Source organism: Triturus cristatus, chromosome 8, assembly GCF_964204655.1.
Source record: "Triturus cristatus chromosome 8, aTriCri1.1, whole genome shotgun sequence".
NCBI classification, from domain to species: domain Eukaryota; kingdom Metazoa; phylum Chordata; class Amphibia; order Caudata; family Salamandridae; genus Triturus; species Triturus cristatus.
The window spans coordinates 173828943-173854048 of record NC_140591.1 but is presented as its reverse complement, the minus strand read 5'-3'; positions in this window follow the sequence as shown (position 1 = coordinate 173854048).

Below are 25106 nucleotides of genomic sequence, written 5' to 3'. Positions count from 1 at the left end.
CATGTACAAGTACATTACACTATGGTGACGTAACCATTTTTGGATTTTGAATTGTTAGTGACTTTCAAGTAAATTCCCAGTTGCAAATCACTTATGTCCATTACACTGGTCAGATTAAAAGTGTGCTTGAACACTCATGACATTTGTATTTCAGTAAAGATTACTTTGATTGTAATATCAAGTGTCTGTGTCATCATTACTCACCTCAGAAATAATTTTGTGTGATGTCCAATCTTCTCCTACGCCCTTCTGCTGCGCCTGCCCCTTGTGCTGCATGGTGGTGTGGCACTTGCTTGTTCCCGTCCTCTGATTCGCTGTCAGACACCTCGATTTCCAATCCTCCCTTTGTCGCAATATTGTGCAGCATGGCTCATGCTGCTACTATCTTGCAGCATTGTTCAGGGTTGTACTGCAGTGCTCCACCGGTCTTATGTAGACATCTGAATCGGCTCTTCAGCAGCCCAAATGTGCGCTCTATGATGTTCCTTGTTGAAATATGTGCTGCATTGTACCTCTGTTGATTGGCAGTTGTGGGATTGAGGTAAGGCGTCATGAGGTAATTACGCAAGGCGTATGCGCTGTCACCTACATGTGAGGAAGCAAAGGGTCAGTGGCAGGTTGACATTGACATACGTACAATGACAGTGATAAACTATAACACATATTTACCAAGCAGATGTCCCTCTCCAAATTCTCCCCTGACAAGACGGGTGTGTATGCCACTTTGCCTGAAGATATAAGAATCATGTGCACTCCCGGGAAATTGCGCAACAATGTCAGTGATTATGTTTTTGGCATTGCAAACCACCTGAATATTGAGGGAATGGTAACATTTCCTATTTCTATATAAATATTCCTGTGCTGCAGGGGGACATATTGCCACGTGGGTGCAATCAATACAACCCAAAACATGTGGGAAGCGAGCTATCTGGTAGAACTCCTGTTTGGTTTTTGCAAGGTCAAGCGCGGTGGTAGGGAACTTGATGTGAGACCCGATCAAGGCCATCATGGCATCAAGGAATGCTTTGAATATTCTGGAAAGTGCGCTTTGTGACACACCTCCCGCTACAGCAATGACCCCCTGAAAACTGCCCGACGCCAGGAGGTGTAGGCAACATAGGACCTGTACATGGGTTGGGATAGCATTGGTCCTACGTGTCTGTCGTTGCATAATGGGGTCCAATTCATTGATTAGGTCATGGATCATTGCTGCATTGAGCCTATACTTATCGTATATCTCATCCTCTTGCTGTCCCAGCAAAGTTATGCGGACTCTGAAAATGCGCTCATTTATTCGCCTCCGTCTCTGTCCGGCAGCCTGCAGCCTCATCCTCCTCGCCATCAGGTAAATCCCTGCCATTGTGAAAGGTGCTAGCTCATTCTGGCTGTGTTTAAATGGGTTTCAGTTTGTTTTCAGCTGTCTCTGATTTGCACTCATGATTACCACCTGGTTGGGATCCTTCTTATTTAGCTCTCGCAAAATTGCGATTTTCATGGAAATCGCTATTTGCGATTTTTCATGCATACATTTTGCGATTCTTTGTTTGCGACTCGCTATTTGGGAGACGCTAATACCGATTCGCTGTTTCAATCGCAGAATTTTTTGCGATTCCTTATATTTGCGAAAAGTTGTGTTTTCGCAAATATACAGTTGATTAATTTCTACACAGTATTTTGCGATTGCAAACGGCAAATTTTTGCCATTCGCTCCGTTTGCGAGCGCAAAAATGTTTGATGCATGTGCTTGTTAGTGTTTCGTCTGACAAATATGGAACTTCTATGAAGTATGCAGGGAAGGGCATGTGCATGGCTAAATCATTAGCAGCGGATAGTGAGATGCATGTTGGAGGGATATGCTGACGAGTTTGTGTGACGTGTGTGTCAGTCAGTCAATACTACACGGATCAAAATGTACAGAGAGTTATCTGCCCTTGTGTAGGGAGATCTGTCAGTTTAATATAGGACCTCCTGGCATTGCATCTGATACTTCAGGTATCATCTTGTCATTGACTTTTCAGATGTTGAAGGGATGTATTTACACTGACTTTGCTTCAATATTGTTGTACCTAGGGGAAGTCTTGTACAATGGTCATCTGTGGTGTAATAGCACACCATTTGGTACCGATTTGTTTTCATACTACTGTTGTCTATATTAAATGGCACATATGTGGTCTACTGATGTGCATTTGTGTAAAACAACTTCTGTAATTTGACAGAAGTGTGATAGTCAATTCGAAATGGTATCTGTGTTGTAGGGCAACCTCCATTCCAATTGTGACATCAGATGGAGATGTTACTCATCCCCAGTAGTAGCACTTCAGTTTTGAGTGTAGGATGTTTTGGGCACCAGACCTTTGGCTTCTTGCTGGTCATGTGTGGATAGGTTGCAGTATATATACATGTAGACATGCCATGATATGACTTTAGTTGACAGTGTCATAGTACAAAGGTCTAGGTTGTGAGGGTGATGTTTAGTGTAGCTACACACATGTGAGGTTCCTCTTGTACTGTCTCACATTTGCAAATGGAGCTGGAAGTGGTCCTGACACCCTGATACTTGCCTGTGCTCAGGTCATGTGAACTACAATGTATGGTCTCATGCCAATGTTACCAATGATGTCCAGGCACTTGTACTACTAGTGGTCCGTGGTGATGTGTAATGTGTGTTGTTTCAATAGTCTTGTATGTTGGTCTAAAGCATATGTTTAACACCTATGTTTCCTCCTATTCAAGCATCTACAGAGGGCAGTGAAGGAGACCGGCCAAGGACTGTTGGGGTTGCAGCTGCCCAGAGTGATTTCTCACGCCACAGCGACTCAGAATACACTAATGGTATGGAGGATGCGGGGAGTGCCCTTGAGGGGAGAGATGAAGACTCATCTATATCATCTTCTTTGTCTTCCTCAGTTGGCAAATCCCTGGTGGTGGAGGACCAAGCAAAAAGACCATCTGCAACATCTCAGTCCCCCACCCCCCTTCCATCTCCATCCTACCTGCTGCTCCCAAACCTGTTGTCCAGGGCCACTCCTCTAAGCAGAGGAGAATCTCTTTCCACCCAGGCACCTCAGCCCCTGCCCCTGACTCCCCTGCTGCCCTGATTGTGGAGACTATATATATCCTGAGAGAGATCTCTGTTAGCCAAACATCAGTGGTAAATGTCCTCCAGGAGCAAGGCGACAAGCTGACCCAGGCTGTTGCCTACCTGGAGGGCATTCACTCTGGCATGGGAAGGCTGGAGACATCATTTCAGCGTCTATCCTCCATACTGACGGCAGATTTCCAAGCCTTCCAAACTCCCACCACACCTCCTGTCCCCTTATCCATCCATCCATAGCCCCACAATGAATATATGACGTTATAAAGCAAACAATTACGACGCATGCTTTTACAACACGGTTTTTACATCGCAACTACCATTACATCGCATGTTTTTACAACACATGCCATTACAACGCATTTTTAACAACTACCATTACAACGCATTCCATTACAGCACATACCATTACAACGCATACCATTACAACGCATAATACTTTTAGTGCAACAGTAGGGTAAGTGTTGGATAGTGTAGGGGTAAAAATTACTATTCCCACTCCAGTGAGTGCAACAGTAGGCAAAGTGTTGGCTAGTATAGGGGTAAACATTATTATTCCCACTCCAGTGAGTACAACAGTAGGGAAAGTGTTGGATAGCGTAGGGGTAAAAATTACTATTCCCAACTATCCCAAAACCCATACCCACCCTAAAACTTAAAAATCTCCATTACTTATCTTATAATGCGTTGTAATGGCATGCGTTGTAATGGTATGCATTGTAATGGCATGCGTTGTAGTGACGTGTTGTAATGGCATGCATTGTAATGGCATGCGATGTAAAGGCAGTTGCATTGTAAAAGCAGTGTGATGTAATGAATGCGTTGTAATGGATGTTTCCATCCCAAACTGTCCAACAAGCATGCACACCTGAGCACGCATCCACTTCACGAACCACAAGTAGCACTTTCTGACATAGAAGTAAGAGACACAAACAAAGCACAGACACACAGCAGTCACTCACCACCATCACCACAATACCCATTGACTCCCACACAGACAGCACACCCACAGTCCCACAACACCAACACACACACACAAGACAATATACAAAATTATACTATGCCATCATCTTCAACAACAAGAAGCACACACACAGACCCAACACTCATGACACAAGGCATAGACACTACACACAGGACTAAGCCACACACACATTCAACATCCAAAGGTAAAGACACACAGTGACATGCCTGCACCAAACACCAATCCGTCAGACCTCACAATCCTCTACCTCCCACACCCAACCCCTCGACTCAACTATTCCAAAATCTCCCTGGACCCTGACCATGATTGCCGTAGACCTCTTCCCTGCCACTGATACCCCTCACTTTCACAAACAGAAGAGTGCTGGATTCCCTCCAATTCCCTACCCTACCACTTCCCACCCAAAATCACCTTCTGCCAATAGGAGGAAGACCAAACCCAAACCCAAACTCCAGCCCAACATTAAAGCACCCAAACCCAAGTTCCCCTCAGAGTCCCACCCCATCTATACCCCCATTACCCTTGGGAGGTACACAATTCCTCGATTAGTGCCCCCATCCCTCCCATTCCCGAACCCAGCCCTCCCACGACCCAGACCAGCCGTCCAAAATCCAATACCACACCTTCTACAGCCCAAAACCAGCCCTACCAATCCTTATCCCAGTTCCCGCCAAAAGTCATTATGCCCCCACCCCCTTTTTTACAATGAGGTGCCTGGCCTGCCCACTTGATGCTCCAATCCGGGGCAGGTTTCCATGGCAGTGTTCTAAGCGGCAAGTTTATTTGTCCAGCCGTGTAACTGGGCCATATGCTTCTGATTTTGGACTGCCCATTGGCCTTCATCTTTGTAGAATAAATCTTTTTTTAGTTTGTGTTAGTCTGTGTCCTGCCCTGTGGATTCAGCAGACTGTTGTTAGTGTATGTGTAGGGCTGTGAGAGTTTAGTTGCGTTTGTTTCAGAATGCTTGGTGATCCATTTGCAGTGGTCAGTATGTTCTGCCCTTTGAACAGTTATTGGATTTCCAGAGGGCGTGGATCAAAGTTAAGTGGATGCATGTCTGGGATGAGGTACTGTTGCTGGACACATTGGTGTGCGAAGTGTCTACTGTCTCTTACTCTTGTGTTCAACAAGAGGACCTCTGATAGATTGGGGGGGATTAACTGTCACAGAAGCCTGTCTGCTGTACATGATTAGCTAACTTACATACCTATCACCTGTACCTCAGTTAGTGTAATTTTGTCACAAACTGTTACATTGTTGATTCTTGTCACATGGCACTTCGGATTGCTTTGTGAAACTACAACTTATTTGGCATCAACAGGTGAGAAGAAGCATTCCCTCTTTCCAATAGTTTCTAGTTGCCTCAGTTGTTGCAGAACCTACTCTGACTTACTGCTATTGACTTTTGGTGATGTTGCATTTCTGTCCTGCCAACAGTGGGGATGGAGTGTTGTCACTATCTTAGTTGTACCATCTGTGGCTGTATGAGGTGATACAGTTGCATATGTGCATCTTTTTCACACCTTCAGTATGTGTAACCTATGTTAGGATTTGTTGGGAAACATATGAGCAGCTGTTTACTCTACCTACAGGGACTGATGACAGACATACCCAGGGACACTTAAAAACATGCTTCACAAATCACACTACTCTCTGTTTTCTTAAAGGTCCCTCAGGCCACCTTGGCCAAGCAGTGTGTAGATTGTACCTGGTGAGTGTGTGAGCATGGTATGGAAAATTTATTTGGGACCGTGTTGTTTGACAGCTTTTATGTGCATATGTCAATGTCTTAGTTTTTCACCTGCCATGGTTTTTTGGGGGTCTGTCACAGTAGGTGTTGTCTAACGTACATGGTCCTACTGCTACTGACGTCCGTGGTGTTGTGAATCATTATGGTGGTGGTTGGCATGGAGGTCCCTATGTATATCAGCCTAACAGGCAACACAAACGTATTACTGGTGCGACGAACCGGCACGACATGGCGACATGGCAGGCCTGAAGCCCACTCTAATGCACAATCACTACTTATTAAGGTGTCCCTGTGTGATAACTGGGCCATATATTAGTGACACACACAAACATGCAGACAAGAATACACGTCCGCTCTTTGATTTGGGCCCATGGGTTTACAAAGGGATCTCAGTGGAGGGATCGATAGATCACTTACCGGCGGTTGTGTGCACGACATTGCCACATTTCGTCATCATCGAGCAGTTACAACAGCGGTAGGACCTGTAATGCTGGGTCCATGGCAACATGGGAAGTAGGCTGAAGTGTTGATGTCCTTTGGGCCCTTGTGTCCCTCCTTTTCCGCCAACAAGAACAATGTGGTTGGATCACCTCAGCAAGGTAATCGGAAACGTGTATCGTAGCTGGACAGTCACATCGGCCTCTGTTCGGCTCTCTGATTAGTACCGATGCGCCTTTATGACGCTCAAGCGGTCAGATCTTATTGTCGGATGGATTGTAATACATGGATCAGCATGACCCCTTTTGACGCGGCCATCCATCCGTCTCCGACAGGAGAGCAGAAGCCAGTCCAACCAGCATCGTAATCGACCTCTAAGTCTAAGGTTTTTTGTCAAACTCTTAAATAAGTGCTGGAACATTAAAACATTGTAGATGCATGGTACTGTACTACACAGGGGCTTAACAAAGGACCCAGAAGTCCCCGCCGTGCGGGGGTTCCCCAGGCTTACCCATACTGGAGAGGGCACCCTTAACCCCTGCAGATGTGAGTGTGAGGGGCCCCTTCAGCATATCTTGCAGGGGGCCCCCTTCACATTTTGTTACGCCACTGGTACTACATACAATTGGGCAGAATTATACCTGCAAGAAAATGGATCCAGCAAATCTCTATTTTGTAGAGTAGGGTGTGGCTTTTTGAATGTTTTTTTATCCTTGTGGAGTGGTGTCTTCACAGGTGGTGGGATTGGAGCAAGACCAGTCAGATAGTAAATCAGGCAGACATTATACACCCATAAGCATATAGCTTTTGTGAAAAAGAACCCAATGCAAGCCGCCATTCTCATGTTAGAGAATATACCATTCTCTGGCCGTATTTATTATATCTCATAAACACAGCACATGTTTTTGCTTCCATATTCAGTTGAAAAATAATATAATCATGATTGTCACATGGACATAACTAATACATTACATTTCCTACCAAATACTCAAAGGGAGTCTTGGTTGACCACCCCTCAGGCCCCTGTAGCATTAACTAATTCAACTGACTTGGATCCAAACTGATTAGATTGACTTGGATCCAGGATTAAACTCTACTGGTCCCTCCATAAGTTATCCTTTACAAGACACACGCACCTACCTCCTCAAGGCAGTGGGAGCTTAGAACAGCATAACAGCTGGTCCTCCAAACCATTCCAGAGCCACCCCAATACAGGGACCCCCCTGGAACCCATTGTGAGCTAGCCACCATCCACCAGTATTCCCAGGGTTGTGTAATGGAGTGCGCTGTCTGGCTATGGACAATCTCTGTCACGGACGTCCTCACCCTTCCAGTAGAGACTGTAGCATCCCTGTCCCGGCTTGAGCTAAAAACATTAAAATTGGTTCTAACTTGAATTCCCTTGAACCTATATTCTTGATGCCAAGATTGTCTACCGAATTTGCGGCCAAACACAACTCCTCACCTCACCACAAGTGATGATCACAAAAAAGGCACCTCACCCAGTGGGAGGGATGGGAGGGTGGGGGAAAAAGCCCCTGATACTGAAAGGGCATGGGACACATCAGCGGTCCCAGGAGCAGCAAGACAGTAATATGGTGATCTGTAGCCTTGGTCAATGTTTGACCTGTCCCACTGCCTTTAACCCAGACATCCCCACCAATCCCGTGGCAAGCAATGGTTGGTGACTGACAAGACCACAAAATTCAAACTGCAGGCACCATGGGCCACTACTCTGACCTGTCTCCACAGCCTGCAAATATACGCCTTTTACCCTTGTCCAGTGTCGACAGGGAAGGGGACTAGAAAACTTGGTAGAGTGCTTGAGTTTGTCAAGTAATAGGTTCAGTTTTTATCTGTTAACTGTGTAGGGTATGTGTGGACTTCTGCTGAAATCAGTCAAAATAAGCATTGGCATAGCCAATAGGTCTCGCCTTTGGGACCTTACAAGTGTTTAGCCATGCAACAGTTGATGTTGTTGCACCAAGGATATTGTGCTGCATAACTAAATACTTATAAGGCCCCAAAGGCGAGACCTATTGGCTATGCCAATGCTTGTTTTTCAAGTGTTGTGCACTGTATATATATTTCTCCACATTATCTCACTTGGTCACTTTTGCACTGTGCGGCTCCATGTATCACCTATGTATTCTATTGAGATTGTCGTATGAGGATTTTTTAATATGATTGATCTACCATTAAAACTGAATTTTCGTTCTTCTTCTACTTTCCTTGTGAGTAGAAATGTTCTTTATTACACAGTTATTTGTCTATAATTGATTGCAATTGAAAGGCATTTTTGGTTGTATTGGCTTCCTTGCACCCTGTTTTCATCAGTTTTACTTTTACCCCCTGGTGTTTCAAGGGATGGAATGTAGACAGCAGCAGTGAAAGTGGTGTATACAGGATGGCAGGTGAAAACTAAACTTGTACTATAAAGTAAACCATCAAATGTAGTGTGTGTTTAAGTGGAAGCTAGCGATTTAACATGGGAGGGTTTGAATTGCTAGTTTAAAATCAAGGACCTCCTCACCCCCTGCCAAAAGTGTATTTTTAAAAGTCCCAATGACTTGCTGGTGTCAGACCACGTGGGATCAGTTTAATTTCGCAATGGGGACAGGCCAATGTCATGTGATCGTTGGAGTGGGGCCTCCCTTAAGCGTGCATCATTTACACACTACGTTCTTGTAAATGAGGGCATAAATGTTGGTGAATACTCAGTCATTACCACTGTGGTATGCCCTTCACATATGCACGTGTAAATGTATTATAGTGATTATAGTGCGTATTTTCATAGTTAAATTACGCGTTTAATTCTGTCTTCCTCAAGCTGCGTTTTCGCTCACAGAATGCTGTCTTGTAATTGTGGCCACAGGTGGTTATGAACAAGAATCCTTTACCTAACTTGCTCTTATGAACATGAATCAAAATTAAAGCTTTTATTTTGCTATTTCTTCTCCCACTGAACTATGTTATGCACCTGGGAGCTGTTCTGAAACATTATATTAGTTTATTTATTAATGTTATACAGCACATATCTATTTTCAACGGCATTGTCATTTCAGCAGAAGCGTCGTAAACAAGAGGGTTGTGGGTTTTTTTGGGGGAGGAGTGTCGGAAGGAATTACAGAAAAATGATTGGGGGACATGTTATGGGACGGCGTACTATGTAATTGGGTTTGTTTCATGTTACATTAGGCGCAGTTGCACAACTGCACGGATGCGCATATTGCATTTGCAAGTGAGCTGGTTACGTGAAATACCCACAGTCACACGGTTTCTTGATTTAAGTAGCAAAGCAGCCGGGATTTGAGGACCATATCCGAAGTCTCCCAGTTCGAATGTCGACAACTCGCACAAGATGAAAAGCGTAGAATGCTCCCTAGAAAAACGCAGTGAAGATTGTTTTAATGTTAACACATCCAGCTTAACAAGTGCGCGCGCGCCTCGCGCTAAAAGTGAGAGGGGTGGGAGGAGTGCGACAGCACACAAAGAGTTTCCCTTGCGGGAGCGAGCCGGGGCACCATGTGTTTGTAAGTTAATTACAAACATATGGTGTCAAGCATGGCTCCCGCAAGGCAATCGCCACACGTGCACGCGTTGCCATTGAAGGCAATGGAACGTGTACACGTTTTCGGCTGAAAAGCCGAAGCGATTGCTAAAGGTATTTTTGCCTAGGCAGCGCATGCGCGCTACGTAGGTGAGACCTAAAAAGGGATCTGTTTTGTTTTGTTTGGTTTCCATTATTAGAGACTGTCAGGAAATTTGAATTGTGCCAAAAATATTAAAATCACCCAAGAAAAAGCTTGTGTGAGAGAAAGAGTTGGTTGGTATAATTTGGTGTTCCTATTATTTTTAGAGCAGTGTGCATGCATAGCTATGTTCCTTTTGTAGGAATAGTATGATAGCACAGCTGTAGTAAGTAATGACATTGGCAGGTGGCAAAACAATCACTGTGCAACCTACAGAGCTGTGATAGTGAAGTGCACAGCTTGATATTGTGGTAGCGTACCTGGAGTTTACGATTGGGTGCAGATGGCATTGTCAGATTCAAATGAGCGTTAGTGGCGAGCTAGTTAGCTAGGACATGTATGGGTTAGGTGAAATAGTTGGTGAAAACATGGCAGCAATCGGTCTGGTTTTATGTAGTGGGCTGTGGTGATTGGGTTTTGCATTCAATAGTGCTACTATTAATGAGTCTATGGAAAGATAAGTTATGTTTATTTGTTAGCATTTCAAAGGCTTGTGTCCTCTGGAAGCTGATTGCAAACCTACGATACAATAACTGTTGCATTTGCCCCCTAGTCATTATTAAATGGACAAGAGACAAATACTTTCTAGTAAGAGCCATAAAGACAAGTGATCATAATGTCTAAATTAAAGGTAAGCGGCTCAGGAAAATTGCAAGGGACTATTAAATCATAAAAGATTGTGGATCCAGGTTAAAGTGTTAAGCACGAAAAGCAGTACAGAATATCAAAATTAAGTTATCAAGTTTTAATATTGAGGGAAAACCCAGACAACAAGGTCCTCATTATGAGTCTTATACATACAAAACCTACATACACAACCCTGCACAATCTAGGCTCCTCATTCCTCAACAATCCAGACCAGAAACCTCAGTTCAGTTGGCCTCTTACTCACACAAGTCTCCTGGATTCGTAAAGCCGGAGCTGGCGGTCGACTGTTCTAATACTTTGCTCCTAAAGCCTAGCACGACCTCCTCTACACATCAGAGCCACCTCCTCAGTCCTGCAATTCCACAAGGAACCGAAGACTTGACTTCTTACGTAGACATCTTCTCATACGATTCCTACGAATTAAGTAGGACAGTGTATCTGGACAACATAAATGTAACAATATGGAGACTCAGATTACAAATATCATCAGAAAATGTTGGCCTAATTCCTAGCTAGTTCACAGTGCCCCATCTGAACCCCTAACCTTACCAGGGTACAAGCTAATATATGCAACCTGGAACATGACCACTCTTATTCCCCAAGGAAATCATGGAAACAGATCTACCCTTTTGTTGTTTGCTTTTGCATGCCCAAGATGAACACAAGAAAGATACGAATTGGCTTTTCAAACATTTATTGAAGCAATCGTAATCTTGTATTGATAGCATGTACTGCAGTTGTTAGGCAAAAGAAACAAAAATTGTAACCAGCATTATGCAAATGGTGGAAAAGAAAAACAATTCAACCATGATTATCCTCTACTTAACGCTACCTACACTATCGCGAGCATAGCGGGAGTACCAGATCCATTGGGATAGCCTAGGGATAACCTATCCCCTTGGTATGATGTAGCAGAAAGCCGATCTGGTGTAAAGTAAGCTAGCATCCTTTGCAGGATAAAGGTCAAAGGCAGCAGGGCTGCATCTCAGTCACATTGCATCTCGTTCCAGGATAATCATAGCCAAAGTGCTCCTCTGCCGCATGTGGTTCAGAGGCTGTTTATATAATAGAAGCACTGTTCCAATCGCAGTGTGTCAAAGATGCAGAGTTGATACGATGGCTTGTCTAGAAGCCTAGAGCTGTCTCCAACGGGCCAACATGAATGCAGGGGAATCACGTTCTATGTGCCTATCCTTGGACAGAGTGTACGAATAGCATGAAAATATAACTTACTAAGAAATTAACTGTATGTGCAACAACTTCTCAGTACAATATTGTGTAAGTGTAAACATGTAAAAAGTCAATTATTAAAAAAGCAGACACCCTAAAACATAAAACTAAAATGGAGACTTCAAGTGGGCCCTTAAGTAACCTCACAACACTCAGACATGGCCGTGCAGCCCCCAAGTATCAGTGCCAGGATAAGCTCTTAGGTTAGTTGTGCACTGTGCAAGTATTCCTAACATAAAATAACATACATACAGTAGTATCTCTGGAAGAGATATCACTCTTATAATTTACAGTTCTGCCAGGTGGGGTCAGGTGCCACAGGGCCAGCCTGACAAGTAACTGGGCTGGTTCTGTGGCTGAGTGTGAGCAGTTTTGTGGTGTGCAGGGCTGGGTTTGCGACTGTGTGTATCAATATTGTGAAAAATGTTTTATAATGTCAATGATGTAGCAGGTGGAAGCACTGTGCAGACAACAGTAGATTGCATTGGCACACAGAGCAGCAAGAGCTGGGCATCTCACAATGTAAGGTTGTAGTAGCCAGTGCAGTTTTAATTTGAAAATAATCAACTGCCACTGACACACCATAGCTGCTAGACACACATATTCTCCAAATTACCACTCTCCAAATCTACCCTGCCTCTAGTTGCAGAAGTGTTGATTGCACCAAAGAATGGTCATGGCCCAGTTCCATCTGAAGTACCAAGGGCCTTATTGGCTGGATATGGATGTTTGGGACAGTACTAAATAATCTATTGCCACTTGCAACAGAACAAGGGAGGACCTGGCCTTGGACCCATGGGGAGCAAACTCAAGACTGATTTGCATATAGCTGGGTCCAAACTGAGGTGGCATGGTGGGCAAAAAATGATAGATTGGGATGCGGCCGAGCGATTGACAGTAGCTGAGATTAATTCAAGCATTCCCTTCATCACCTTGATGTTTTTGTACTTCCCTGTGCAGCATAAATTCTGTAGGGTTATGAGATGAGAGTTGCTGATGCCTGGCAGAATCTTTCATGCAGTGCTGCATAGGGATGTCGACCTGAAACAACAAAACCTTATCATGTCAGAGCTGAATGCACTCCATTAGCTCCCTGTAAAGAAAAGAGCAAGTTTCAAATTCAGCTGTCATGTCCACAAAGTGTTACATGGCCAATCTCTGTATTACCTGTTGAAATTGTTTGTTTCTTATCTTCCCAAAAGATGACTTACAAACTTAGCTTACCCTCTACAAAGTCATTCGTATGAATGACATTCCATCCTAGTGGAGCTCTTACCAATTTCAACATATGGAATCTGACTCAAATTCCGCAGGTCTTTGAAAAACAGTTCTTCAAGTTGACTTCTGGGTAGCCCTCCCTCTGCCTGTTTCTCTTCTCTGTTCCTCTGGCCTATCAGTAAGATGCCTAAAAGCAGTTTCCGCCACTTCATCCTCCAGACTATTCACCAAGGCTTTAGCTCTTTCAATCAACACGCAGGGTTGATGGATTCCTTTAATTTATAACACCACTCCAAGGGATGTTTGGTTATTGTCCAGAACTGAATCAATTCTCAGTTTGCTGTGCATCTGATCCAGAACACTCTGAAGCTACCAGAAGGTTATTTGTAGTGCTCTTCAAAAGAACAATAAAGAGGGAAGAGGTAAACTAAAATAGCACAATCACACTAATGGCCACCAAATGAGACAGTCTGTCAATGACCACAGTGTGGTTAAAAATCTCAAAAGGCAGCCAACCAGTGTCGAAAGGCAGCCATAAATTCCAAAAAATGAAGCTACACAGAATGCGGTGTCTGTCCAGCGGATGATTTGATTCTAATTTCGAACAACACCACATCCAGCAGCAAAACAAAGGTCCATGGCATGCAGCAGGAGAGGTCGGGTCAACACAAAATCACAGGGCAGCTGCAAGAGGCTCTACATGACTTTAGTCAAGCTACTCGACTAGTAGAGAAAGGAGGCATGGCGGGTCGGGAGATCTTTAAAACATGGACACATCCTGCTATTATATCCACTAACTGCTATTCATCCTCAGAAGGGAGCTTTGTGGGATCCCTGGTGATCTCGGTACCAGCCTTCTAACTCCGGCCAGCACAAAATGGTTGCTGCCGACCAGAGACACATTTCTGCCCTCCTGCTGCTGAGCCAAGCTCGAGCAGGGGAAGGCAGATCAATAGGCATCCTGTCACAGGGAGGTGTTGAGGAAATATGAATTTTTATGATCAATTGTGTCCCCTATCTTAGACCCCAACGACTCCATGTACATGCTACAAGTACATGTATGTTCCCTCCAGTTCCAGCTATGAAGACGCAAATACATGTGCGTCCAACGCCAACATGTCCTCTTTCAGATCCGCCATGAATGGGTCGAATATTCCATTCCTAAGTATGATTGGCCACCGACTTTATATGGTTCACTTTTCTAGTTTTACAGTTCAGGCGAGTAGGCCCTGAATTCTGCCATCAAGCCTTTTTCTGCTTCTACCTCTGAAATGCTCCAGCCTGGACCTGCATCCGTATCCATGAACTTTGTCCTACTCCCTGCGCGGCTAACGGTGCCTGACGCGGCCTGTTGCCTGCCAAAAACTGTATTCAGCCTTCAAGTTATCTGCTCCGCTCCTCATCCAATGCATTCCTGTCTAGTAGTTTAGGTAAACATCCTTCCAGCTACCGAGCAAAGGGCTCGGCCTCGCTGTCTTTATGCAAGTAATTCATAGCCCCTGTTACTATGGAAGATTCCTGCCCCCTCGCATCTCATGTAGACACATAGACGCTTGTACATGCACTAACAGTCAGTATAGAATAGATACCGTCCGAGAGACCTTTCCTTTTGGATAAAACAGTTCCTTAAACAAAGATATTAGATACGATTTGGGATTAGGTTGACCTGACCCCCCAGACTTCTGTCTCCACATGTAGAGCTAAATGTCAATTCTCCTTCACCCTCTAGTTGCACGTCAATCACACGTCATGCGGCTGCGCGCGCATCTCTGCCAAATATTTCTGCTGACACTGCAGGATTCTCTTAGGGATCCACCCACTTGTGACATCATTTTAAATGACGTTTCTAGTATACGCCTGTTATTACGCCCATTTTCATTACGTATGTGTATTCTTATCTGTATTATCAGCTGTTACGCCTCCTGCATCTGTCTTAATGCAATGCTTTTCATATATATATTGTTACTTGTCAATAATGTATTGCCTATCCCTTCCTGAACCTTCGTGGTGATGGAATAAGATTGCCTGGTTCGAACCATAATTCCTTTGTAAGGAATAAAGCCCTTTTCAGAACCTCTAATACCACGGATTCTGCCTCTTATTTTGACTGAGTTATTCTTACTAGACTTTTCCGCATAAAAAATAGTACAGGTAATTTAAATATTTACCACATAAATTGGCGCCCGAACAGGGACACTTTCTCATCTCACGCGCCGGAGGTGCGTTGCAGGCCCGATCCCCTGCCACAGCTGAACGGACAAAAACGCGTACCCGCAGGATTTCCTGTATCTCCCTCCGGCCAAGCGGGGGTGACTGAGGCTGCGATCAACACCCAGACGAGGCGGTGAGAAGTGCGAAGTATCCCGACCAGAGCCTAGCTGAGAGAACAAGATCCGAGGTATACAGAGGCCCACCAGGTTCCGAAGCTCCGAGTCCAGTCGAGTCCAGTCCGGTCCAGTTCAGTTCAGTTCCGAGGCCTTCCGTTCCGTGCTACCCGGTGAGTACCGTTGCTGGGGAGGCATTTAGACGTGCACATTGGTTTGTGCCGGTCCTGACGGGTTTGGGTACACAGATCCGGTCTGCACTGTTTTAGCAGTGTATCTGTACTGTTTAGCAGTATATCCAGTATGTGTTGTATATAATTCAGTATTATCTAGTATTAGTATTATGTCAGTAACTAGTTTTCTTCTAATTATCATTGTTCGTTAAATGGTAAATGTTAAATGTTTACAGTGTTTTAAAATTGTGGTATGAATGAGTGTTCATTATTGTGTTTATTGTATTAATTGTGTTCAAGTCCAGTTCAGGTAAGAATCAAGTAGCAAGGTTTAAAGATGCCGTTCTTTTCAAAATTAAGACAGATCAAAACTAGAAAAGGAGTACTCGAAGAAGCTGTTCCCATCCCACCTAGGGACACTCCAGGGTACTTTATGTATCATAAGCATGGCCTAGATGCCGTATTATATCTTGATTTATGGGTGGACTACACCAAGGATCTAGCAGAAAGTCAGAGGTGGCCCACAGCTGGGACATGGGATGCAGATTGCATCATGAGAGTAGAAGAAGAATTATGGAAAAAGAAAGCCAGACAGTCACAGAAAGATGCTATTGAGTTATGGCGTAAAGAATCGCATAGGCGCACAGAGAAAGCGCTCAGACTGGAAGAGAAAAGTAGGGAGAACTCAAATAAAGCCCGAGAAAATGTATTAGTTGAGGAAGGTATCCGAGTAAAAACAGAACAAGTAGACAGACAACGAAACACTCTTATGAATGGTATGTATCCTCTTTTGGCCGAAGGTTTACCTAAGGCCACCCCGGAAATACCGAAAGATTTGCCACCCCCATTACTCCCGATTAAAGCACATCCCAAGACCGCAAAAGATATTTTCCTTTCCTCCTATTTAGACGATGTAGCTCCGGAATATGTTAATGTTCCACCACACACGCCACCTGTCGATGGTGCTCAACCCCGAGATCATCCGCCCCCAACTCCGCAACCACAAACTCCTCCGCATATTCCAATAGGTCCATCTGTTTCCACCGCTTTTCCTGCATCCACAGTTTCTACCTTACATCCCACAAACCCTTTTGTGCCTAGCACCTCAGAAGGTGCGACAGGAGGTGTGGCAGCAATTTTTGCCACGCCACCATCACGAAGCAAATCGTCTCTTAGAGATTTAGCAAACCAACGTACACCCCAAATAGCAACGTCCGATATGTTTAAGGAACATCTTGTAGATTGTAGATATGATCCAGTGCCCGGTAAAAATGACAGAATGCTGCTATCATCACTACGTATACGACGAGCTTCAATATATTTAACGACGCTACCAGGAATGATTAAACATTTAGATAATATATATCACTTTGTCCAAACAGGGCAAGGCCCTGAAAGTATTGACGAAGCCATGGAATACCAGAAAGCGGATATACAGAGACAACTGTTACGTTTCTTCATAAACTGCTTGATCAGAGACAGAGATAGGTCCGAGGTAGACCAGGATGAAATGCAAGTACTTACCCGATGGGGTCAGAATATATCAGAGGGAAAACATGATAAACAGACATGTATAGTAGCTATGTGCCGAAAGATCCGCAAAGAAGTAGAACGAATACATAAAGCCAGATTGGAGGCAGACAAAACTGAATCAGAGGGAGAGGAGGAGGAAGAATCAGAAATACCCACAGGACAATTAGAAACAATAGCCTATGTAGGTAGGGGAAGACCTTGTAACAATACCAGATACTTTAATGACCCGATACGTCCGATACGTCCAGAATGTAACAGACATTTTCAAGCCCCTATGTTAAGTACGAAGTCCCCTGAACACTTATTCCAGGCTGCTGATAAATTACTCCGAGACCGAAGGGGGTATCATATGCTCGATTCTATGGATGAACAAGAATTAGCCAGGTCAGCAGTACAATGGGCTGACAGTTCTGAAAAATACAGTGATGATGCGCTAGCACACACGTTTTTGAATCTTACCCCAGACGAACAGCGTTTAGCTGGTATATACATGATACAACACCTCGTTATATTATATAGAAGCCAACATTCCGATCCTGGTCCCCTACCTGATATACTGATAGAATTACTCACGAATAAATGGAGAGGTTCAGGTACTGATTTAATTAAAGAAATTCTAGAATATCGACACCAGTACATTGTTTTCGTATGCTCAGAACATGTTTCAGTTCCCCCCAAGTTGGAAAGAAAAACGTATCACATAGACAGACAGAATCCCTTACGCGAAGTACACCCAATCAGAGGTGAAGACAATACTTTTAAACGCGTGTTTGTGTACACGCCCATAACTAAAATTGAATTATTAGAAATGAAGAAAGTAGTACCTAGCCATGACAAAGACCCAGCAGGTTTCCACCGTGAGATAAAAGACATGTTACTCATGGGAGAGTATACTTATCCTGACATCATGAAAATATTGAAAGTTTTATTGCCTGCCGGTATTTACGAGAAACTCAAAGAAAAGGAATGGGAGGTGGGAGACCAAAAGATAGATTGGACAGCATTAGAAAACGAAGAAAAAGCCCGAGCTGCAGGTTCAGGGCTTGGGGAAAAGACTACAGCATTGCCAGGATTATTAGTGCAGGTACTACCACGTCTATTGACCACGAAAAAGGAAGACTGGGGTGCAATTTCAGCCTGTAAACAAAAACAAGATGAAGACACTAGTGATTTCTATTCCCGATTTGAAAAATGTTTTGGTATTAATAGTGGCATAAAAGCAAGTAGTGAGTCGTATCCACATCTGTTTGTGACAAAATTAGTTGAGAATTCCCTGCCCCAAGTTAAGAGTAGAGTATTAAAATTCGAGAGTACTTGGCAAGGTAACACACCGTCACAGATGTTACAAATGTTACAATATCATCACAATAGAATTAGAGAAGAACAAGAACATGAACAAAGACGTATGAAAGACACGGAAATGAAAATGCTTGTTGCTCAGTCAGTTCCAGCTGACGGTCATAAAAAGGGTACAACACAGTCCAATGATTCAGTAGGTCCTGTTAGAGGGACATGCAACTATTGTAAACAGCCAGGTCATTATATACACGATTGCGCAGTTCTAAAACATAATATCTCTACGGGTATAACGAAAGAGAGACCACGTCCGCCTAGACAGGATCAGATCCAACAACAAGTCCCTCAGCAGGCGCAACCTATGCCAGTTCCACAACAGACCGCACCACAACCACAACAACAGCCACAGCCTATTGCTGCAACACAAAACACGACACAACAGATGTACCAGTATGCACAAAATTACTATCCAGAGTATCAGCGCTACACATGAAATAGCCTAGAGAGGGAAGTTGGCCCACCCCTTATTGAGGTTCCCGTAGATCAAGAAGGTCCTTACGTACAGAGTCACGTATTAGGGAAAGACAGAAAGTTTCTACTCGATACAGGGGCAAGCACAACCACTATCAGTCACAGCGAAGTCCCAGGGGCACCCCTCTCAGGCTCACAAAATATTTCCCTTGGTTTTTCAGGAAAGCCCACTATTAACGAAGTATCGCAACCACTTGCATTCACAGTTGGTCCATTAACACTAACTACAGATCTATTGCTTACTAAATCATGTCCAGAAAACTTGTTAGGTATAAAAACATTGAAGGCTCTAGGAGCTGTAATATGTTGTTCTCCGGAAGGAGTACGACTATTTTTGCGTGACTTTAAAGGTCACTATGTGTCCAGAGACATGGATCACCGGTTACAGAATTTACCCACACATTTATGGGCGCAAGGCCCCACTGATGTAGGTTGTATGCACATTACACCATATCGAGTCACACTCAAAACAGGAGTGGTACTACCACGAATACGACAATACAAGTTACCCCCAGATGCTGTAGTGGCTTTACTGCAAATCATTGACGAGCTCATTGCACAAGGAGTGGTTGTAGAAACGGACTCCAATGTGTGTAATTCCCCGATAATTCCGATTCTTAAGCGAACAGATCCAAAAACACCACCAGTATATCGATTAGTTATTGATCTGCGAGAATTAAATAAATGCATCGTACCACAATACCCCGTGGTCCCAGATATCTCTTCATTGCTAACAGCTATAGATTCAGAAGCAACGTTCTTTACTGTAATTGATCTTAAAAACGCTTTCTTTAGCGTCCCAATCGATCCGGAAAGCCAATATTTGTTCGGATTCAGTTTAAATGGACGAAGTTTTAAATTCACACGCGCACCTCAAGGATTCACAGAAAGCCCCAGCATCTATAGCCAAGCACTGAAAAGAGAACTTGACAGTATCCACATGCCAGCTAACACTGCCCTGCTTCAATACGTCGATGATCTGCTGATCACCGCCCGAAGCGAACCTGAATGTGAAAAAGCATCACTGACGGTTTTACATTTCTTAGCCGACAAGGGGCACAAAGTGTCCCCTTCAAAGCTGCAATTCTGTGTCCAGCAAGTTGTGTACCTTGGGCACTTGCTGTCCAAGGGGGGAAGACAGCTTACACCCGACCGTATCCAGTTAATTGTTAACATGCCGTCACCCAAGACACAAAAGGAGGTACGGGCATTCATAGGCCTCACTTCGTATTGTAGGCAGTGGATCCCTCAATATGCATTTCTAGCAAAACCACTCATTCAGTTGACAACACAGGAGGCAGCGACATCGACTGTCCTCCCTTGGACTCAGGAACATACACAAGCTTTTGAAAGCTTAAAGAAAGCTTTATGCCAAGCACCTGTTTTAGCAACACCATGTTACAGCAAACGTTTTACACTTTTTGTTACAGAACGTGAAGGTACTGCCTTGTCAGTACTCACGCAGGAACAAGCAGGATCACACAAGCCATGTGCTTATTTTTCCAGTACATTAGATCCCGTAGCTCAGGCTCTTCCTGCGTGCCTGAAATCAGTCGCAGCAACAGCTTTAGCAATCAGACAAAGCAATGCCATAGTGTTAGGACATCAATTGACAGTACAAGTACCACACGCAGTAGAGGTTCTCTTGAATCGGACCCAAACACAACACTTGACTATAGCAAGACTGACGGGTTATGAATTGACATTGTTCCAGCCACACATAGAAATCAGACGTTGTAGTACATTAAATCCTGCCACACTTTTGCCATTAAGTGGAACAGACCCATTGGCACATGATTGTATTGAAGTTATTACTATTACGACGAAACCCAGACAAGACTTGACAGATATTCCATTATCAGATCCAGACCTGACATTGTATGTAGATGGTTCATGCATGAGAACAAGTACAGGAGAGTTAGTGGCCGCTTATGCAGTCACAACAGACACTGAAGTTATTGAAACAAATTGTATAGATACCTTGTCAGCTCAAGCAGCAGAGCTCATCGCTCTGACACAAGCCTGTATTCAAGCCAAAAATAAGAAAGTCAACATATACACAGATTCACGTTATGCATTCGGAGTCGTCCATGACTTCGGCGTGCTTTGGCGAGAGAGAGGTTATTTAACTTCTCACGGTGCCCACATCCAGCACGGTCCCCTTATTCAAGCTCTGTTAGATGCAATACATCTGCCGACTGCAATATCGATTATGAAGTGTAAAGCCCATACAAAAGTGACTGACATTATTTCTCAGGGTAACGACCTAGCTGACAGAACAGCTAAACAAACTGCTCAGAATCAGACTCATACAACTGACACGACAAAGACGATAGTTCCGACACCAACACACTGCATGACAGTTAAAGATCCCGCCCTTGATGTAATTGACATACAGACGCATGCTACACCAGAAGAAATAAAGAGATGGACTGAATTAGGAGGGATCCAAACGGATCAAGGATGGATGACGAAGGGAAAATCTATATGGTTTCTCCCCGACTCAATGGTTCAGGTCATCATTAACACAATACATAGTCCAGCGCACCTAGGAGAGAAAGCTATGCTAGACAGTATTCAACACATTTGGTTCAATAAACACTTGTGAGCAGCAGCTAAACAGAAAGTACGTACCTGTATGATTTGTTGTCAGTTCAATCCAGGAAAAGGCGTACCTGTAGAACAGGGTGGATTTCAACCCCCCGATCACCCTTTTGAAGTCCTCCAGATGGATTATATCCAGATGGAACGATGTCGAGGATTCAAATATGTCCTCGTAGTTGTATGCGCTCTTTCCCGGTGGACAGAGGCGTATCCCGTCTCAGATTACACTGCCCCGACTACTGCCAAACAGTTAGTTCGAGAATTCTTCCCACGGTATGGTTTGCCCCGTGTCGTGTACTCAGATAATGGCCAGCCATTCTCATCCGAGCTAATGAAACATGTTTCACTTCTGTTAGGCTATCAATGGAAATTCCACTGTGTCCGACATCCCGAGGCAGCAGGTCTCGTGGAGCGGCATAATCAAACTTTGAAAATTAGACTGTCCAAAGTATGTAGAGAAAAAGGTGTCGACTGGATAGTAGCTTTACCAGTTGCGCTCTTTTACATGAGAATGGTAGCACACTCTCGAACAGGGCTATCCTCGTATGAGGTGATCTTCGGTAGACCACCAAATATGTGGGGGACGCCTATACCCCGTAAAATAACTGATGTTGATTGTAATATGCTGACAGATTACCTGGCTTCCTTGATGTCTGCACTACAATCTTGTCGTTCACAGGTAGCTGCAGCTTTTCCCGATAACACTGAGGTGAAGCCCCATGACGTGGTTCCGGGAGATCTTGTACTTATAAGGAACTTCGACAGAAGGAACCCGCTGGAGCCTCGCTGGCAGTCGCCTAAACTCGTCTTATTGACCACAAGGACAGCTGTGAAGATTGAGGGACGTAAAGGGTGGTTGCACTCGAGCCATATCAAAAAATTTCATGGACTATCATCCGACTTGAATTATCAGCCCTGCATTCCCTCACAGACTGACTCAAAACTCCCCCTGGTTGACAAGACAGAAAAGGAAAACTATAAACTGAAACTAAGGTCTAGCAAGTCAGACAATTTGATTGTTTAAGTCCTCTCCAAGGTGAATCGGTTGAATTTGTCTCTGACATGTATCCTCTAGACCGAAATAGAGAGAGAAATAGACAGAAACAGCTCAAGAAACATGCGTACTGTAAATCACTTCGTAGTCACTGCATAGTGACATTGTTAATTATGTTTTTTCTAAGTCTTCTGATTATCATTGCCAGTATATTATTACACATGTATTACCCTATTTCCAAGCGTGCTTTCAATGCTACTGCCGAACATTCTTTTAGCGAATTACCCCCGCATGAGTTGTCCTATAGATTTGCGCTGCGCAACAACACATTCATTAGTATGTTACATCATTCTCATCAGACCAGCAATGCTACAAATTGTTGGATATGTGGCCGACTCCCTCCCTATCAGAAATACAAGGGAGTTCTGCCTCTCTTTCCGTATCCATTTACACACAATGGCTCCTGTGGAGCATGGTTTAGTTTGATTAATTCCCTAGATTCAAATTCAGTAGTTTATCAAGACAACTGGGTTTGGGGAAACCTGAACCTAGTTTTACTTAAAGTCTGCTACCCTAACAAGGAGGGACTTCCCAAAAGAACAGGAACTGATCTAGAAAATGAAGTATATGGATTAGGTAACTTTACACTTAATCTCATGATCCTGAATGTTGAATCCGAAGCTACACCAATCTTGCCCGCTATGTCAGTATTTCCAGTTAGAGGCGAATTATGTGTAAGAAAGAATGGTTCAATACACATGGGCCATAGTAAATGTACCACTGTAATAGAATTCAGTGATAAAGGCAAATCTACATTTAGAGCTTCTCGTCACTCCTACTTCATCTGTGGTCACACCGCATACATACGCCTCCCCCTAGATTGGGATGGTACCTGTTACATTGCATTCCTTCTGCCACCTGTTTTCCTAGCCCCGCCTGATTACCATAGGAATACCCATTTAGTACACAATAGACAGCAGAGAGATCTCCCGATTGTCGACTACACCGAAACAGCATGGGAGCAATACACAGATTTCAATAAAGGTTTCTTTCCCTACATAGGTACAGTCACTAATAGTAAATTGATACGTAGATTAACTAGAACCCTTGAAGCAGTAGTGAATGAAACTACTTCCGCCTTAGGCAACTTAACAGAGGAGCAGTCTGCGATGCGGATTGTTGTTCTTCAAAATCGTCTTGTCCTTGACGTCATCCTGGCCGATAGGGGCGGAGCTTGTAGGGTCATCGGATCAAGTTGCTGTGTTTTCATACCAGAAAACGCGCCGTCAGTATATAAAGCCATAACTCGACTTCATAAGATCGTAAGCCAGATGCACCAGAATCCAGGCACCTGGACTTGGTCCGGTTGGTTCTGGAGCGTGTTGTCAGCCTGGGGATGGAGGATCCTATCCTTCCTAGGTATTGGCTTTCTCATTCTATTCAGTTGCTGCTTGTGTCTACAATGTGGGCCAGCGATTTGTGGTCTGTGTTCCACATCGTGTATCCCGCCTTCGAATTTTCATTCAAGATCCCGGAAGAAGAAAGAAGAACAAATGATGCTATATGAACAGATTGATGGATTGATGAAGATGGATATTTCATAAGGGTCCGTAGGGGACAAGGAGGGAATGAGGAAATATGAATTTTTATGATCAATTGTGTCCCCTATCTTAGACCCCAACGACTCCATGTACATGCTACAAGTACATGTATGTTCCCTCCAGTTCCAGCTATGAAGACGCAAATACATGTGCGTCCAACGCCAACATGTCCTCTTTCAGATCCGCCATGAATGGGTCGAATATTCCATTCCTAAGTATGATTGGCCACCGACTTTATATGGTTCACTTTTCTAGTTTTACAGTTCAGGCGAGTAGGCCCTGAATTCTGCCATCAAGCCTTTTTCTGCTTCTACCTCTGAAATGCTCCAGCCTGGACCTGCATCCGTATCCATGAACTTTGTCCTACTCCCTGCGCGGCTAACGGTGCCTGACGCGGCCTGTTGCCTGCCAAAAACTGTATTCAGCCTTCAAGTTATCTGCTCCGCTCCTCATCCAATGCATTCCTGTCTAGTAGTTTAGGTAAACATCCTTCCAGCTACCGAGCAAAGGGCTCGGCCTCGCTGTCTTTATGCAAGTAATTCATAGCCCCTGTTACTATGGAAGATTCCTGCCCCCTCGCATCTCATGTAGACACATAGACGCTTGTACATGCACTAACAGTCAGTATAGAATAGATACCGTCCGAGAGACCTTTCCTTTTGGATAAAACAGTTCCTTAAACAAAGATATTAGATACGATTTGGGATTAGGTTGACCTGACCCCCCAGACTTCTGTCTCCACATGTAGAGCTAAATGTCAATTCTCCTTCACCCTCTAGTTGCACGTCAATCACACGTCATGCGGCTGCGCGCGCATCTCTGCCAAATATTTCTGCTGACACTGCAGGATTCTCTTAGGGATCCACCCACTTGTGACATCATTTTAAATGACGTTTCTAGTATACGCCTGTTATTACGCCCATTTTCATTACGTA